The 19493-nt window shown below is 37.0% G+C and overlaps 1 protein-coding gene across 9 annotated transcripts in view; it reads left to right on the top strand.

The window, feature by feature from the left end:
- The window catches only part of ZNF608 (zinc finger protein 608), a 744094-nt gene that overhangs the window by 439249 nt on the left and 285352 nt on the right, over positions 1-19493 (top strand). For all 9 annotated transcript variants that reach the window (XM_029216087.1, XM_029216082.1, XM_029216085.1 and 6 more), the window contains one exon: positions 3060-3168. The gene's annotated coding sequence lies outside the window, so the exon portion shown is untranslated. The remainder of the gene's footprint in view (positions 1-3059; positions 3169-19493) is intronic.

Here is a 19493-nt window from a genome sequence, read left to right as displayed (position 1 = left end):
CTACTGGCGTCTGCCTATGAAAACTAAACTGACTCTTAAAAAGGTAACTGGTTCTTAATTAACGAATGTTCTCTTCTAAGGCAGTATCTTCCTTCAGTTTTCTACCATTTAGCACCCAGTATCCTCCCATATTTTTACTCATCTTGGCCTTTCAATCTATTTCTTCCATGTCTCCTTTACCAGCATGCATTTTATGTCCCAGATAATAGTGCACTTAGTCATAACAGATGAGCAAACAAAACAAAGAGCTGGACATTAAGTGGCCAGCTCTAAAATGATTACATCAAAGATATGCAAAAAAAGAAAAAAATCATATAAGTTATATTTCCAAATTGTTAAGGGACAGATTTCAAAAGGAGGTAAAATTATGACTCTCATATAAATATTAAAATGAACACGTCAAAGATGTGTTTTAATTCATAAATTGAAGGAGGAAACTGGCAAGATGTTACAACTGGTTCAAAGGAGAATCCAAAAAACAGACACATAAATAAATTAGGAATATTGAATTGAATTTGCAAATGTATGCAAAAGTGGCTCCTTCTAAAATAGGAGAGCCAAGCTGAAACTCCACAAAACAGAATTGATTTACTTGTCTGTAGATAAGAATTATTTGCATGACTGTCAGTTTTCTACAAGTTATTTTCTACTTTACAAAGTTATAGAAAGTTGCGTAACGTGTACAGGACCAGGTAATCCCTGGAGCCTCCAACATTCCATAGAAAAGAAATCCAGTAATTTATTTTGCATATTCTAAAGTTTTACATTGTTCCTTACAGGTTTGTTGAATCTTCTTGATTCAACAAATGAATGAATGAATACACTTGGTTAGACTTCCGACGGTACTTAGGATTAATTACTCATTCATTCAACAAATATTATTTCGTACTGATCGTACCTAGATTTCTATGTTTTGGGTGCTGAAGATAATGCAGTTAACAAAAAAGAAACACTTCTGTCTTATATTCTAATGGAGAAAGAAAGAAAATGAGTAAGTAAACAAGCAAATTATTAGTATATATGTCAGATGATGTTTCGTACTATTGATGCCGAAAACTCAACCTCTTTGCACCAGTGCCAAATGGCATCTCGGAGACAGAGTTTTGGGTGAAGTAGAAAAGATTAGCTTTCTTGCTTTGCCAGGAAAAGGGGGACACATCGGGCTCATACCTCTCAAAACTGTGTGTCCCAACCCAGGAGGATTTGGTGAGGAGTTTTATAGCAATGGTTCAAAGGTGGGGCTGCTGATAAGGATCAGGGTGTGTGCAGGGCCTGCACTCCTTTAATCTGGCCTCAGGTCCTCTCCTGATGAGCTTCTCATGGTTATCAAACTGTGACCTTCTCTGGAATGCAGAATGCTAACATCTTCCATTTGTTAGGGGGTTTTAGTTCTGTAAAAGAGCTCAAAGATATTATGTGTGTTCTTTGAGGTGGAACAAGGACCTGCCCCAAGGCTGCACTATTGTTTCTTGACTGTTCCTCCCTTGTCTCTGCATCCCCTCCCTTCCCTGATTCGCAACTGCTCCCATCTGCCCTTTTCCTTGTTTAGCCTAAGATGGTATAAAAGCCCAAGCTCTAACCACCCCTTTGAGTTACTCAGCACTGAGTGCTCCCATGTGTGCATGTGTGATGCACATGTTAATAAACTTGTTTGTTTTTCCTCTTATTAATCTGTCTTTGGCCAGTCTGATTTATAGGGCCCCAGCAGGAGAACCTAAGATGGGTAAAGGAAGAGATTTTTCTTCCCTTACAAAGGTTTTGAGCTTAGGAGTGGAATGATGCAATATAGATTTGATATTGGCTGCTGTGTGAGATGGGGCCAGGATTTATCGGAGATCAATCAGGAAAGCTCTGGCAGTCTGCTGAAGGATTATGATAGCTTGGAGTAGAGTAGGAGTTGTGGAAACAGGAAGAGTGCTCTTTTTTGCTGAATATTTTACAAGTGAGACCACCAGAGAATTTCTGCTCAACCCAGCAAGAATAAGAAATAACTTTGCAAAACTCACACGGTCCATTTTTCACTCTTGAAAAACCTTTCCTAATTCAAAGGCACAAGGTTGTCAAAACACAAAAATATTCCCAGAAAATTATTTTTATCTTGTCCTGTGAAGTGTATAGAAAGACAACCTGCCGTTTGATCCTTTCTGTCACTGAGCCTGTAATGGGTGTTTGTTTGCAAACTAGAGAAATTTACTTTGACTGAGTGAAGCAGGAAAGGGGAACATTGAAAGAATACCATTAGCTAATGGAAGAGTTAGACCCAGGTCTTTTAAGCTGACTGGGAAAAAAAAGGTTCCTAGATTTTTTGGTGGGAGATAAACATGAGAATAAGTGGGTTTTTTTAGTACATAAATCATGAAAAATGAAGAAAAATAACTAAATGAATATAAAACATAAAAATAAGAAGTATGCATATACAGTTATATATCAGATGAGAACTATGCTTACGCCAGGAGTGATACATTTTTTAAAAATAATTGTGATCAGCATGCAATTAGAGAAAATGTGGGCTCTGTGCCTCTGGTTTAAAAGAGAATTTTCTCTTTATTATTCTGGGGGAATCTAGTTGGATCATTTCAGCCATTCATCAGATTTCTCTGGGGAATTTTTGGTAACATTTTTTTTAAAAAAACAAAAATTTCCAGAGCACAATGCAAAATGTTCTGATTCAGTACATTTGAGCTGATACCTAGAAATCTATACTTTACAACCTTATAAGGATTTTGACACTCAGCCAGTATGGGGACCCATGAGTTAAGGCACAGCCTATACCTGAAAATGTGTTTTATTCACCTGCTCAAAAAGAGAATCTGAAAACAAAGGTTTGTTTGCTTATTGGGAGCTACTCATTTTATTGAGTCACAGAACATTGGCGCACAAAGATTATCTTGTCAAACAGAAAACAAACAGATGAGGCAACTACAGCCTAAAAAGTACCCAGTAACCGCAAAACGTCTGCCTTGCACCGGACACTGCTTAAAAAGTGTATTTAAAATTTTTTTCACAAGGTGTTTTCCTTAGTATGTATATATATTTATTTAATTTCTATCTATTTTCAGGAAGTAATCCAAGTGGCATTTAACAATTGTATATACAACAAAATAGTAAAAAAAAAAAAAAAAAAAGAAGAAGTAGAAGAAAGAAAAGAAGGAAGGAAGGAAGACCAAGGTAAGGAAAAGATAAATATGGCAGTGACCATTCATCAACTTTGCAATGATAAAGTTTAGATTGGCTTCTGCACTCCATCACACTCAGGGCAAAAAGAGTAAACTAAACTACAAGCTTCACAAAAGGTAAGTAGCATGATTTCTTTCTTATTATTTATTTTCCTCCTTGTATGAAGCCATGAATTGCTTAGTCACTCATCAATGGCTATAGCACTGTTGCAGGAAGGGGGACCCCTTCCAGGGCCCAAGAGTGGGCTCTTGTCTAATACTCAGAAATGAATTGTCCAAGGAGACACACGTGCTGACAAAGCAAGAGACTTTATTAGGAAGGGGTGCCTGGGGGGAAAGCAGTAAGGTAAGGGAACCCAGGAGAACTGCTCTGCCACATGGCTTGCAGTCTCACGTTTCATGGTAATGGGGTTAGTTTCCGGGTTGTCTCTGGCCAGTCATCTTGCTTGGCCCATACTGGGTCTGACTCAGGGTCCTCCCTGGTAGTGTGTGCATCTCTCAGCCAAGATGGATTCCATCGTGAGGGCTTCTGAGATGTTGGCAGGATATGTAGTCTCCTCCTTTCAGCCCCACCCGAATTCCCCCGGTTAGTTTTCTTTATCGGGACCTCCTGTTGTGAGACAGCTCATACAAGCGGTTATCAGCGTGCCTGGCCAAGGCAGTCAGTTTCGGTCAATGGTTCCCTAACAGCCCTGGAGCCAACACTACATTCAACTTTCATTCCATAATGCTAAGGCCCTACACATTTCACAAGGAAATTTAGAAGTCACCTAAGACTATGTAGAAACAAAGTGACCTACAGCCATGAGTAGGTGACATCACATTGGTAAGGCATTCTCTCAAATTTGAACAAAGTTTTTAAAGCGTTCCTAAAATGAATTTGTGTTTGTCCTGGTTCCTAATTTTCAGATCTAATAGCCAAGCCGAAATACTCTGAGTTTCCATTTATCTGAACCACTATTGTTCAGGCTTCTTTTTATTTTTTTTCACAGGACACTATTAGAATTCATCAGTCCTTTCAGTGTCTCAGGCTTCATCTTTCCCATTTTTTAAGTATTTTACTCAGAACACTGGTGGTAAATAAAAGGAAAAGAAACAATTCAGTCCTAGGCTCCTAAAAATTATTAAGCTACCAGTGTCCCTCATTTGTTGTGGTTGTGGTTCCTGCTGTTGTTATGACTGTCCTGTCTTTTGTGTACCTTGAATGGTTCTTGCTTTTAAAAACATTTATCCAGTGTTTCACATACTTCCCATGACTCCCCGCTAATAAAGCTTCGGTGTAATTAATGTATTTATATGAACACTGCTGAATTCAACTTGCATTATTTAGACACACAAAGGAAAATCTTGGCATTTCCAAGTCACAGTTGTGTAATTAGATGACATAGTGTCAGTTGGTTTAAGAATACCTTTACGCCCAGTAAAAAAAAAAAGAAAAAAGTGAAATTGCTGTTTTCTTTCTATTATATGGTATTTTTCAGTGAAATTTATTTTACCAGATTATACTTCAATTTGACTGAATTTTTGAAACTAAGCAGTTTAAAAAGTCATATTGAACTATATTTGGTCATTTAATTAACTTGGGAAAAAGGACCATATCTGGACAGGGAGAAAGGCAACTCATCACCATTCAAATAGGCCTAGACAACATCCTTTATTTTTATTTTATTTCTTTTTTGCCTTTAAGTAAAGTCTTGCCCCTTGACACATCCTTATTATGGAAATAAATGTAACGTTGAATAAGTTAATGTCATTCTTTTGGAATTATGACATGGTGGGGAAGAATTAGAGCATGCTGGGAATGTTGGTATGAATTGATTTACAAAAGAAGTTGCCACATTTGTTTTTATTGTGGTTAAAGCTCTAGTTTGGGAAAAGACAAAGGGCAAGGAATTGGGGAGTTTATGGATGAATGTGGATCTAATGAAGAGAGCCCATTGGTTCCCCAAGCTGGGGTAAGATTCCCACAGTCCTGAACAAACAGTTCTCAGCCTCTAATTTCTAAGCCTTTGTTTCCCCACTTTGGAATTCTGACTACAGGCCTGTTACCAAGCCAACTGAGTTCACTACAAAGATCCAGCGAAGCTCTTTTTATCACAAAGATCAAGACGACAATTGTGTGCCTACAAGAAAAGAACAACTAAAGCCATCCAACAAGCATTAAAAGAACAATTCTAGAGATAGTTGCCTTTGAACTCCAATAATGGGCAACATTCAGTCCCGAGATTTGAAATCCCGAGTTAAAAGAATTCATTACCAGTTGCCTTTCCTTGTAATTATAAGAGCTGCTGGGAGCAGGTATTTTCAGCAGCATTAATTTTGTCAAATGTGATATTTTGCAGTCGTGTTGAATCGCACACAATGACCATATTATAAACCTACTTTATAGACTTTGTTTTGTTTATTATGGAGTTCATTTATGAAATAGAAGGAATCTAAATTTCGCCTTGGCTTTACCCCCAAACCACAGAAAATGGAGTATTGTTTTATAAAAGCTTGTTCTGAAATATCACTTCCCGAATGTAAAGTATGCTGTTTGTACAGATACATTCCATTGACATGCACAATGCCCAGCTGAGAAAATAAAAAAGGACAGTCAGTCTGGACATTCCCCTCTCTTTTAGCTGTGACCTATGAACAATTTCAGTTCCGTGTGGAAAAAAAAATAGGAATTTCCATCTTTGTGTAAACACTTCTTTTTCTGATGGTATGGGAGCATTTTAAACTAAATCTGAGCAGGTATCAGTAATTCAGAATAAGTATTCTATTTGAAAAACTTTGACCACTATTATTTGTGTGGACCCTATATTTAAACCTTAGAACTAGCTTCTGGGATTTAGTCATTCCTTATCATGAAATTCATGACAAGCTATTTATTTGCTTTTATGCACTTGTTTTTATGTGAGTGTTCACTCTTTTTTTTTTTCCTGCATAAGAAAGACTAAAGAACCAGCTACACTGGTACTTCATTTTGGGGAGGATTGAGTGAGTTTTACATTTGACAAAAATCTAACAGTACCACCCCAGACCAGAGCAGCTTGATTTTTTTTGTCCAATGTGAACAACATGCTGCTTCTAGAAAACTTGTCAAAAACACTTACCTTGCTAAAAAAGGAAAGGACGAAGAAATGTTCACTTATAGAAAGAGTGTTCTCAGGTTTTGTTTTTAACTTAGATTTTAACAATCTTTTTTTTTAACATTTGATCATATAAAATTTAATTGTTTTCCTGATTGGCAAAACACAACACAAAACAAAAATCCCACCACAAAGTGAAAGGTAAATGACAAAATGGAGAAATATTTATTACATGTGTAATGATTTTTTTCTAATTTTTATTGAGGTATAGTTAATTTACAATGTTAGGCTAGTTTCAAGTGTACAGCAAAGTGATTCAGTTCCTTTTCAGATTCTTTTCCATTTTAGGTTATTATAAGATATCGAGTATAGTTTCCTGTGCTATACAGTAGGTCCTTGTTGTTTATCTATTTTATATATAGTGGTGTGTATCTGTTAATCCCCAAATCCTAATTTATTTCTCCACCCCGGCCCCCCCAATCCTCTTTGGTAACCATAAGTTTGTTTTCTATGTCTGTGAAGCTATTTCTGTTTTGTAAATTTGTTCATTTCTATCATTTTTTTAGATTCCACAAATAAGTGATATCATATGATACTTATCTTTCTCTTTCTGACTTCACTTAATATGATAATCTCTAGGGCCATCCATGTTGCTGCAAATGGAATTATTTCATTCTTTTTTATGGCTGAGTAATATTCCATTGTGTGTGTGTGTGTGTGTGTGTGTGTGTGTGTACACATATATATATATATCCCATCTTCTTTATCCATTCATCTTTTGATGGAAATTTAGTTAATGATCTATTACTGATGTATATTCACATTTAAGTTCCAATTCTATGCCAGCAAATTTTATGCCAGAATCAATATGAAGACCCACTTTGGAGTATGTATATTAATTTCTTGCATGAAAAACTGTAAATTTGGCAAGGAATTTCTCTTTATTTGTAAATAACCAGCTTTAGTACTTTGCCTACAGATTTCAGATTGTCATGAAAAAAATTTACAATTTTTTTTTTTAGGTCTACATTCGAATATTATTTGATTGTAAATAACAGAAATGCATTCATTATCAGCTAACACAGGCAATTCTTAACTAAAAGTAGACTGGTAGACTGTGTTGTACAGCAGAGATTGGCACAACATTGTAAATCAATTATACTTCAATTTTTAAAAAAGTAGATTGGTAAATTATGTTCTTAGAGAAAAAATTCTGTAAATCAAATGATTTTTTCATAAGGATTATTTAATGTTATATTCCCAACAAGACCTTGATGACAAACTTTTTAGGAAAAAGGGAGGTGCCATAGATTTCACATTTATTAATGATAAACAGTTTGTTTATATCCTGCATAGTATAATCAGGTTCATGGAACAACAAATCCCATATATTTTATTAAAGAGATATTAGAACAGGAATTGCATCTGAGTCAAACAGTCAAATGTCCGTCCAGGCAAGTGAATAGGAGAGAGAAGGAGGAAGGAATGATTTTATATACTGAGGAACAGGATGGAAGGCTAACTGAGAAATATAATTTGTGATCTGCTTGCTTTTAGCTCCCAGAACCGTGATCTGAGGCTAGACCAAGCCAGCTCTATTCACAGGTCCCCCAGGCTCTGTGTCAGACCAGCTCACAAACTCAAGCTAGTAGTTAAGCAACTAGGAAGAAGCAGGGATGGGATATCTAAGTGCTGGTCCCTGCTTTTCGTGTTTTAAATCTACTACGTCCACTCTTCACAAGACCCTGCATGGCAAATATAATTAGCTTCATTTTACAGGTTGCAAAACTTATGAGTAGAAAGATTGAAGTAATCTTCCCACCATCATATACCTAGGGAGTGGCTGAGCTTTGATTCACACCAACCTTTGACTCCAGGTAGTTATTTTAGCCATGCTGTTAAAGATTATTAGTTATAAGTGGGTTGTTGTCTATAAGTGGAAAAGTTCAGCAGGTCTCTGGTCAATTGCTAAAATGGAAAATTCTTGAGATTCTCAAGAATCAGGGAAGAATTGTGTCTTATTTATCTCTGTACCATTCATGGAGACTAGCATAGGAGATGTTCAAGTAATAATAATTAAATGGAGAATACATACTTTGGAATTTTTTTTCAGGTTGTTGGAAATGACATTAAAGCAGTATTTTGTGTAAATTTAAGATGCACATTTAAATTTTTTGATTATGCTAGAGATTGTATAATGATGTAACACAGAAACCATTAGTTGTTATATTCATTCACTGTCCCCTAATTTATTACTTTATTAAGAGAAAAATAAATCCATGTGTCATCAATTACACTCTTAAAATGGCTTTGACCTTGGTGCATCTCTGAATCTCAATTTAGAAGTAAAATTTTAAGATTTTAGACAACATCTGGTGGGGAAAAGATCTCATCATATGTCTGATCATTTAAAACCCAAATATCAGCATAAGGAATCTGTAAATGAGACATCAAAGTCAGTGGATATGCTAATGAATGTCTCATATCCTTGCCAAAATAAAACAAAATCGAATAAGAAGAAAATCATATGCAATACACTACTATTTACAAAGCGTTTTTCAAACTGAGGTACTTGTTCTTCATAGCAGAAATCAAAGATAAACATGGATAATGCCAGATTGGGTAAAATATCTTTATATTAAAGCAAACAGATCTATTTTAGACAAAATATGTATTCATTTCTAAGGCATGAAGAGAACTCAATAAAGTTTTTCTCTAATATGTACTTATGGGTTTTCCGAATATTTCCCCTGCCTACCATGAAAGACAGTGATGAAAATATTTGAGAAAAACTATAGTATCGCCTTGTCTTCAGGAGAGCCCTGTGATGTATTTGCAATCATGCCCAATTTACTGGTAAAGAAGCACTGAGAACTTAGCTCGCTCAGTTGGGAAAAGGAACTGTTTCAAAGAACATTCCCATTTCCAGGACTCCCTCCTATCTCTTGTAAACTCACCTATTCACAGCATGTTATTAACATCCTATGTCAGATTTAGTAGTGCTCTGGAAAAAATGCATGTAAATATGGATTGCTGTTTATCAATTATATAAAATAGGTATTTATTTATACTCACCCTCAACCTACATTCTATTAACCAACTCTGCTGCTAATCAACATTCTTCCTTCTCTAAATAAAATATGACACTTTCTGTAAAGTATGATGAAAATCTACAGCAGCAGTTCTCAAAGAGTGATCCCTTGACCAGCAACATAAGCATCACCTGGAAATTTGTTAGAAATATCAGTTATCAGATCCCACCTCATATCTACCGAATCCAAAACTCTTCAGATGGGGCTCAGCAATCTGTGTCTTGACAAGCCCTCCAAGTGATTCAGATGCCAACATTTGAGAATCACTCATCTGGAGTGATTCTACTTACACATTGCTTCTCAATTGACTATAAACTCTTACTTCACTTGAAAGAAGCAAAAACTGGAAACTGTAGACCATACACTGTGAGTACGTGCAAGAAAAAAAATACAGATTTTCCCAATAGTGGAAACATCCTTATCCCTTCATAAAAAGATTGCTAGATAGATGTCTAAAGCATGTATGTTTCATTTTTCATGTATTCCTACCTTGGCAACTTTTTCTTTTTGAAGTATAATTGATTTATAATATTGTATTAGTTTCAGGTGTACAGCAAAGTAATATATATATATATATATATATCCTTTTTCAGGTTATTTTCCATTATAAGTTATTACAAGATATTGAATATAGTTCCCTGTGCTATACCATAAATCCTTGTAGTTTATTTTATGTATGGTAGTGTGTACCTGTTAATCCCAAACTCCTAATTTATCCCTCCCACCTTTCCCTTTGGTAACCATAAGTTTGTTTCCTATATATGTGAGTCTGTTTCTATTTTATAAATAAGTTCATTTATATCATTTTTTTATATTTCACATATAAGTGATATCATGTGATATTTGTCTTTCTCTTAGTATAATAATCTCTAGATAGACCCATGTTGCTGCAAATGGCAAATTTTCATTCTTTTTTATGGCTGAGTAATATTCCATTGTGCGTGTGTGTGTGTGTGTGTGTGTGTGTGTGTGTGTGTGTATGTATAAACCACATCTTCTTTATCCAATCATCTGTTGATGGACACTTAGGTTTCTTCTATGTCTTGCCTATTGTAAATAGTGCTGCTATGAACATTGGGATGCATGTATCTTTTCAAATTAGAGTTTTCATCTTTTCCAGATATATGCCCAGGAGTGGGATTGCCAGATCATATGGTAACTCTGTTTTTAGTTTTTTAAGGAAACTCCATGCTGTTTTTCATAGTGGCTGCACCAATTTACATTCCCACCAACAATGTAGGGGGGTTCCCTTTTCTCCACACCCTTTCCAACATTTATTATTTGTAGACTTTTTGAGGATGGCCATTTTGATTGGTGCAAGGTGGTACCTCATTGTAGTTTTGGTTTGCAGTTCACTAATAATCAGCAATGTTGAGTACCTTTTCATGTGCCTTTTGGCCATCTGTATGTCTTCCTTGGAGAAATGTCTATTTAGGTCTTCTGCCCATTTTTTCATTGGGTTGTTTGGTTTTATTTGATATTGAGTCATATGAGCTGTTATATTTTGGAAAGCCCTTATCTGTCACGACTATTTGTTTGCAAATATTTTCTCCCAGTGTATAGGTTGTCTTTTGGTTTTGTTTATGGTTTCCTTTGCTGTGCAAAACTTCTCAGTTTGATTAGGTCCCATTTGTTTATTTTTGCTTTGATTTCTATTGCCTTGGGAGACAGATCTAAGAAAATATTGCTAAGATTTATGTCAGTGAATGTTTTGCCTATGTTCTCTCCTAGGAGTTTTATGATATCATGTCTTATATTTAAGTCTTTAAGCCATTTTGAGTTTATTTTTGTGTATGCTGTGAGGAAGTGTTCTAACTTCGTTAATTTACATGTGGCTCTCCAGCTTTCCCAACACCACTTGTTGAAGAGACTGTCTTTTCTCCATTGTATACTCTTGCCTTCTTTGTCAAAGATTAATTGACCATAGATGTGTGGGTTTATTTCTGGGCTCTCTATTTGGTGCCGTTGATCTATATGTCTGTTTTTGTGCCAGTATCATGCTGTTTTGATTACTGTATCTTTGTAATATTTTCTGAAGTCTAGAAAGGTTATGCCTCCAGCTTTGTTCTTTTTCCTCAGGATTAGTTTGGCAATTCTGGGTCTTCTGTTGTCCGTATAAGTTTTAGGATTATTTGTTCTAGTTCTGTAAAAAATGTCATGGGTAATTTGTTAGGGATCACATTAAATTCATAGATTGCTTTGGGTAGTATGGCCATTTTAACAATATTAATTCTTCCAACCTAAGAGCATGGGATATCTTTCAGTTTCTTTGAATCATCTTTAATTTCCTTTATCAGTGTTTTATAGTTCTCAGCATATAAGTCTTTTACCTCCTTGGTTAGGTTTCTTCCTAGGTTTTTGGTTTTGGGGGTTTTTTAATGTAATTTTAAACAGGATTGTTTCTTTACTTTCTCTTCCTGATATTTCATTGTTAGTGTAAAGAAATGCAACAGATTTCTGTAAATTAACCTTGTATCCTGCTACCTTGCTGAATTCGTTTGTCAGTTCTAATGGCTTTTCTGTGAAGTCTTTAGGGTTTTCTACATAGAGTATATGTCATCTACCTATAATGACAATTTTACCTCTTCCCTTCTATTTGGATACATTTTATTTCTTTTTCTTTTCTGGTTGCTGTGGCCAGGACTTCCAATACTGTGTTGAATAGAAGTGGTGAGAGTGGGCATCCTTGTCTTGTTCCAGATTTTAGCAGGAAGGCTTTCACCTTTTCACTGTTGAGTATAATGTTGGCTGTGGGTTTGTCATAAATAGCTTTTATTATGTTGAGATATGTTCCCTCAGTACCCACTTTGGTAAGAGTTTTTATCATGAATGGATGTTGAATTTTATCAAATGCTTTTCCTGCATATATTGAGATGATCATGTGGTTTTGTCTTTTCTTTTGTTGATGTGATATTGATTGATTTGTGTAGGTTGAACCATGCTTGTGACCCTGGGATGAATCCAGTTTGATGGTGGTGTATGATCTTTATTATGTGTTGTTGGATTCGGTTTGCTAATATTTTGTTGAGAATTTTTGCATCTATATTCATCAAAGATATTGGCCTGTAATTTTCTTTTTTGACAGTGTCTTTTTCTGGTTTTAGTAACAAGGTGATGGTGGCTTTATAGAATGACTTTGAGAGTGGTCCCTCCTCTTCAATCTTTGGGAAGAGTTTGAGAAGAAGAGGTGTAAGTTCTTCTTTGAATGTTTGGTAGAATTCCCCAGTGAAGCCATCCAGTCCTGGACTTTTGTTTGCAAGGAATTTTTTTTTTTCATTACAGATTCTATTTCACTTCTAGTGATTGGTCTCTTCAAATTATGTTTCTTCTTGATTCAGTTTTGGCAGGCTGTATGTTTCTAGAAACTTGTCCATTTCTTTTGGGTTATCCAATTTGTTAGTATATAAGTGTTCACAATATTTTCTTATGAAAGAAATTTTCTTATGATTTTTAAAAAAATATCTGTGGTATCAGTCATTTCTCCTCTCTTGGCAACTTTTTGATTAACTGATCAATTGTTAGGGCTGGTCCCAAGTGTGTTCTAGCTCCCTTATAAAAAAGTTGAGATAGGTGATAGATATAGATAGGTAGATAGATAGATAGATAAACTTGATCTATTTTGAATGAACTAAGAATATAAGCATTCCTCTGTAAATCCCTTAAGAAACACAGAGGGCATTAGCTTTTTTAAATGTCTATATTTGGAGTATATCTTGATGTGAAATAAAGGAATGTGATGCTAAGAACTAAGAAAGAACACTTCCAATTCAGAGGCCTTGGAACCCAGAGATGCTGGCAGAGCTGCCACATGAGCTGTGTGAAGAGACAGGACCCCCATGTGAAGGAAAGACACAGCACTGAGACCTGGATTTTTAGACCAATCTCTAGGCTATTAGTATCTGAAATCAGGGCTATACTTAATTGAATAAAGAAAAGCTTTGACTAGACCACCCCAGATGAAAACTGCTCTTTGGAAACTTCCACTCAAGGATACTTTAGAGATTATCCATACTGGCTTGGACCAGGCCTGCCAATCATGTGGGATAACACTGTGACTCCCTGTACGTCCCCTGAAGACTATCACTGGCTCCCTCCCTTCTCTATACCTGCAAGATAAGCTAGGAGATATGAGTAGTATTATCTCCTAGAGAATCACACACCTCTCTCTCTCTCATCTGTCTCTCTCCTCTCTCTCTCTCATCTGTCTCTCTCATTCTCCCCCTAACCCCATCTGATTTTTACCTGCCTTACAGCTCTAGACCACCTGCTATGGAGAAAATTTGAGCTTTCTGACTGGTGGATTGAAATACTCTTCTACAGCAAGTGGATGTGCCACCTAGCAATTCAGAATTCAGTCTGCTCTCACAACACTTATATTTTAAAATATAGTGAAGTCAACAGAACAAATGAAGAAACAATAAGAACTTTTCTTCAAGTGAAGGCAGGATCTTTCTCTCTCTCCAACTCTAAATACAGAAAGAAAATATGCAATAAGGGTTATGGGGGCGGGAAGTAGGGCTGGAAGGAGAGTGAAAGTAATATTGCCAAATGGCTAGTAGTTAAAAGCTCTCTGGCTACTAGTTAAAAGCTCTCTGCCTTTGGGCTTTTTTAAAAATCTTAACTACATTCCCTTCCAAAGAGCTGTGAATGATTACACATTATTGCCTCAAAGAAATCCTAACATTATTTAGTAGTTGGTTTTAGAGCAATGCAAGAGAAAACTGTTTCTGCTAGTACTCAGTGATAGCTCAACACTATTTGACTGGGCTTTAGGGAACAAAGCCTTCTGATTACCCAGGTGAAAATCTCTCCCTCTCAAGTCTGGCTTCCTGTGTTGCTTTCACTCCTTCCCTGGCACTGTAAGAAGCAGAAAAATACTTTGAATATGAATTTGAGGTGTGAAAATTATATCCTCTAGGATATAATTTAGTTTAAATTGGGCAGTTGATCACAGATCTGGGAGTCTTCAATTTTCCTTTTCCCAGACTCAGTGCATATTTGAAGAGGGGTGGGAAAGGAGTGTCAATATCATCTTGCTGGTTTTGACTTAGCTTTGTCTTGTAAGTGTATATGAAGCTGTATTTCTTGACAGAAAATCACCCGAAAGAGAAATGAGCTGCTGTGAGCGTTACAGCAAGGAGGGAGACATGAAAGGGTCTAAGAAGCAAGATAAAAGCTTTATGAGGAAAATCATATGCTGCATTTGTGTTGTCAAATCTCAAAATTCAATACCTAAAAGGATTGAGAGCAGAGACTCTAATATTTGCACACTCATGTTCACAGCACCATTATTCATAATAGCCAAAACATGGAAGCAACCCAAATGTCCGTCAGCAGATGAATGGATAAACGAAATACAGTATATACATACAATGGAATACTACTTTAAAAGGAATGAAATTCTGATGTTAAAAACAGAGATGAGCCTTAAAGATGTCATAGTCATGGCAAATGAAATAATCCAGGCACAGAACGACAATATTGTATGAGTCCACTTATATGAGGTACCTAGGGTAGTCAAAGTCAGAGAGAGAAAGCAGAATAGTGGGAACAGGGAGGAATGGGGAGTTATTGTTAAACGGGTCCAGAGTTTCAGTTCTGGATGGGTGAAAAGCTCTGGAAATGGATAGCGGTGATGATTGCATAACATTGTGAACGTATTTAATGTTGCTGAGCTGTACACCTAAAAATGGTTAATATGGTAAATTTTATGTTATGCATATTTTACCACAAAAAAGAAAAAGTGAAAAAAATAAATCCCAAGATTCGTGGAGGTCCGTAGAATGGGTTCCTGGCAAATGTCAAAGTTCTGTGATGTCAGTGCTCTTAAATGGAAAAAAACCAAAATGGATAATCTAATAGGCATAAAAAAAGCCCTTCAAGAAAATGATATTTAATCCCACATTCACCAATCATCAAATAATAAAGAATGTTAACTAGAGTTTGAAACCCCCCAAAAAGTTAAATAAATATTATGGCAGAAAGTTATTCTAAACCCACAATGAGTGGTAGGGATTGTCATTAGCAGATTGTGTGTGAGTGTTGGGATGGATACTGAAGTTTTAAAACTGATTTCTTGGGTAAATTTCAGAAGAGGTGTCGGGAAAGAGAGCAAAAACTAGACAAAATAGGAGAGACAAGAAGAAGCCCATGAGGGCTTCCCTGGTGGCGCAGTGGTTGAGAGTCCGCCTGCCGATGCAGGGGACACGGGTTCGTGCCTCGGTCCGGGAAGATCCCGCATGCCGTGGAGCGGCTGGGCCCGTGAGCCATGGCCGCTGAGCCTGCTCGTCCGGAGCCTGTGCTCCGCAACGGGAGAGGCCACAAGAGTGAGAGGCCTGCGTACCGCAAAAAAAAAAGCAGCAGCAGCCCCTCATCAGATGACCAGCTCTGCAGGGGAATAAGAAGAGATAAGTGAGAGTAGCGATTGAATGGTCTGAGATGGCAAGTACCTGAAAAGCTAAAAATAGAGAATTTAACCTGGGATGGAAGAAAGTGTGTGTGAAACCTGCCCGCGACTGGCGATGTCTCATCCCGTGATGTTCTAACTTTACTCTCAGTATCAATGAGGAGTATTATGGATGGTGATGAGGAAGAAAATTGGGGATCGGGTGCCAAAGAAAGTGTTTAGTGTGAGTATCTTTGATGTGCTCATCGGAGGAGAGAGGAGGACCGGAAGAGTGAAGAACAGACGTTGGCAAGAGCTACAGCAGGGGGCAGCCCACGCGGAGCAAAGGTTTGGGTAAGTTTCTAAGGGGAGGAAGAAACCATTTCTGGCACTGATGCAGCACCGAACACAGCAGGACTTGGCAAGAAGAGCCTGGTAGGAAAAGAGAGAAGGAAAGATTATTGAAAGATAAGAATGAATCTTTAAGCTGGTTGCCAGAAGGAAAAGGTGTTCCTTTGGATGAAAGGAAAAGGTGGGGTAAGTAGAAGATGCTGACAACCAGAGCAAAAGCATGAAATTACTATGCAGTGATGAACTTAGAGTATGTGAAATGTGATGACTTACATCTCTATGTGTTCTAAAAGTGTAAGCAGCACAGACAAGGAAATGAGTTAAAAAGGAACTCCCAAAATCTTCTCACGAGGGAAAACCTCACTCGTAACCACACATACCAACACATTTATGCTACTTAAGATTTTTTTTCCTAAAACATTGGAAGATTTGATTGAAATCTTCATTTATGACTTTGAAGCTCCTTCATATATACCCATAGAAAAACATCACATACTGCAGAGTTCCGGAAAAAAATAACGATGCGTATACAGGTCTATGCTTTTGTTACTCACCATAATAAAAATAGTGTGTTGAGTGTGCTTCGTTCCCACAAATAAGTAATGTGTTTAGCTGTTGCATTACCCCAAGTAATGAAAACAAATGTCTTTCTGCAAAATAATTTTGTCTTCAACTCTTAACATGTACCAGGAAATAGATTTCCTGTGGTCTTGAGCACCAAGCTGGTGGTCTCTGTTTATGGTTTTGTGTAAGTTCAGAGGGGGAGAGGACTGTTTACTAGAATAAAACTCTTAAAAAAAATTCTTATCTTTCATTTAGGTTAATAACATACCACACATATTTGTCAATCAAATTAGAATTACTGTCAGCCCATAATGCATTTTAGTTTAGCCAATATCAGTCAGCCCTGATTTATTTGCTTAATACAAATCTAATTGAGTTTCAGCCTGCTCTTCTCCTTTCAGCTGTTAACCGACCAAGTACATCTTTAATTTCCAAGACCGATGGTGTGGTAACAGTGAAGAGGGAGAGTGATTTGCATAAGGCCCCAGAAGGGTGCCAAAACTCTTCACGCTTTAAACAACAGCCTTTATTATTCTGTAAGTGGATGTGTTGAATTTTCATGCTTTTGTTTCCAGTTCAGCCCTGACAGAAGAGAATAAAGTAGATTTTGCCAGCACCCCTGCTGTGCCCTGGGGGAAAAATTCAATGTGCCTCATTTGTCTTAATTGGAGAACCGCCCTCAGCACCAGCTTTTTCTATGAATACATTAGCATAACAGACAGAAAATTCAAGCCTACTGTGGTAGAAATCATACCCCCCCACCCAACACCTCCCATTTTTCAACTAATAAAAACTGCAAGAGGGGAAAAGGACATGTTTCATCTCCTGGATTTCTTCAAGTTGCTGTTGTAAAATTCTCTGTACAGGAGAGATGCATCAAGCCTATTTTATCTCTGCACTGTTATTAGAGCTGATCATGAAAAGTGTGATAAATATCATCCATGACAGAGAGCTGAAAGCTTCTCTTTTTTCTTCATAATGCGCTAATCCTATATACTTGTTCTTTGACTGGTTATGCTGCTTTTTCAGAGGGGAGAGTTGGTTTTACACAGAGACAAATGTGTAGCAGCTATGAATGAATCGGGGGAAAAAAAGAAAGAAAAATTCTTACCGAGGTGAATTTATTAGCGCTGAAACAAACGCAGTTATCTCGGTCAGAGCAGGATTTTAAACTCCGTGCCAATTCATTGGAGAACTATTAAATTCATCTTCACGTTTTTCATAATTCAAAGGAGTTCTGAGTCTGGACAAACAGCCTGTGCTGTGTAAATCATTCATTCCCCTAATCCAGGCTCTTCCAGTGTCTGATTGAACTAATGGAATTTAAAGGTAGGTGTTTCAAAAGAAATATTTCGTTTACATGTTCCCAAGACTGGTATTAATTCTTTCATCACATCTGTTCCACCTGCTTGCCATTGCCAGCATGTGAAAGAGATGGAAAACATGGGGAAAGATCTAATTTCTTAATAAAACGTGGTGTACACATTCTCTTGGAAAGATGGCTGCCTTTCAAAAAAACAATGAATCCATATTTTTTCTTGGTTTTTCTCCAGCAGACCTAATTTACCACGTCAGTCACACGCTGCTCTCACTAAAAGCCTTCCAGGGGTTTTAAATAAGGGGGTTTTGTTGTTGTTGTTGTTGTTAAAAGCTTGTTTTGTTTTGAATGATTTGTATGCCCATTTAAAAATGAAATAACTTCTAGGTCAGGTCCTTGTGGGGAAATGGAAGGCAAAATCTTTTTGGAATAATAATTGTGAGTTGCAGAAGTCTCTATGGCCTAGAGAGAACCAACCAAGTCTTACTTCTGTGTAAATCCTCATTGTGTCGCCAATTTCAAATGCTCGGTACACTTCATCCCAAGCCTGAAGGCAAAACAGGATTTCATCCACCTACCCGCCCCTCCCTCTGCCTTTCCTCCACTTTTCATTCATTCAGCCCCAATAAACATTCCAAGAGGCTAAAGAGGAGGTGGTGAGTGTTGGAAACAAGGAAAAAAATGTTTGCTTTCTTCTGTATGATTCTAAAAATAATCATTTGGCTTTATCTGTCCTGTGAGAGGATGTCAGCTTTTCGTTTTACTACTGGTTTCATTTACATTATAAAAATGACAAGCCGTTTACCCAGTGTTATCAGATAATCCCTGCTGCTTTCTAAACAAACATTCTAGCCACTGAGAGCTCTGCCTCGAATTCTCCTTCCCCCGCCCCCACTCGCCTTCAAGCCTTGTTTGGGGTCTGAACTCACACCTAACTCGCCCGGCTCAGCCTGTCCTGTGAACCCTCTCCATCCCATACTCTTAGTTTCTTTAAAAAACAAAACAAAATTACTCATCGTCCAGAAAAATTATTTACTACTAATCCTAACAGCTTTTGAAAGTCATGTGAAAAGAGGAGACACTGCTTTGGGAAAGAAATGTTCTCCTTACTTGCTGCAAGTAATAAATAATCCTTCCTTGGTGGGGCCGGGGGGGGGGGGGGGGGGTGGTGAATCATAAAGAAAGAAAAACGGGATTAGAGGGAGCATTGAGGACTGAATTACAGTTCTCAGTAGATTGTTGCTATTGTTCTTAAGTACATTATTGAATATTTTTCTTAATGTTTGCTATCATGAGAGTCGTATGTGTTCACCTGATCAAAATGAGAAAATACTGAAAATCATAGAAAATAATGAAAGCCACTCATGTTTGGGTATTTTTAAACTTGTTTGTTATTGCTTCAGTCTCTGAGAAAGACCCCACATCCTTTGCAGACATTAAACAAACTGGAATTTTAAAATACACTGGTATGGTACTTTCTTGTTGCTTCACACACACACACACACACACACACAAACGAGTGTTGATTTG

Source organism: Monodon monoceros, unplaced genomic scaffold (assembly GCF_005190385.1).
Source record: "Monodon monoceros isolate NGI ecotype Baffin Bay Population unplaced genomic scaffold, NGI_Narwhal_1 Super_Scaffold_12, whole genome shotgun sequence".
Taxonomy (NCBI): Eukaryota; Metazoa; Chordata; class Mammalia; order Artiodactyla; family Monodontidae; genus Monodon; species Monodon monoceros.
This window is presented reverse-complemented; position numbering and strand designations above follow the sequence as displayed.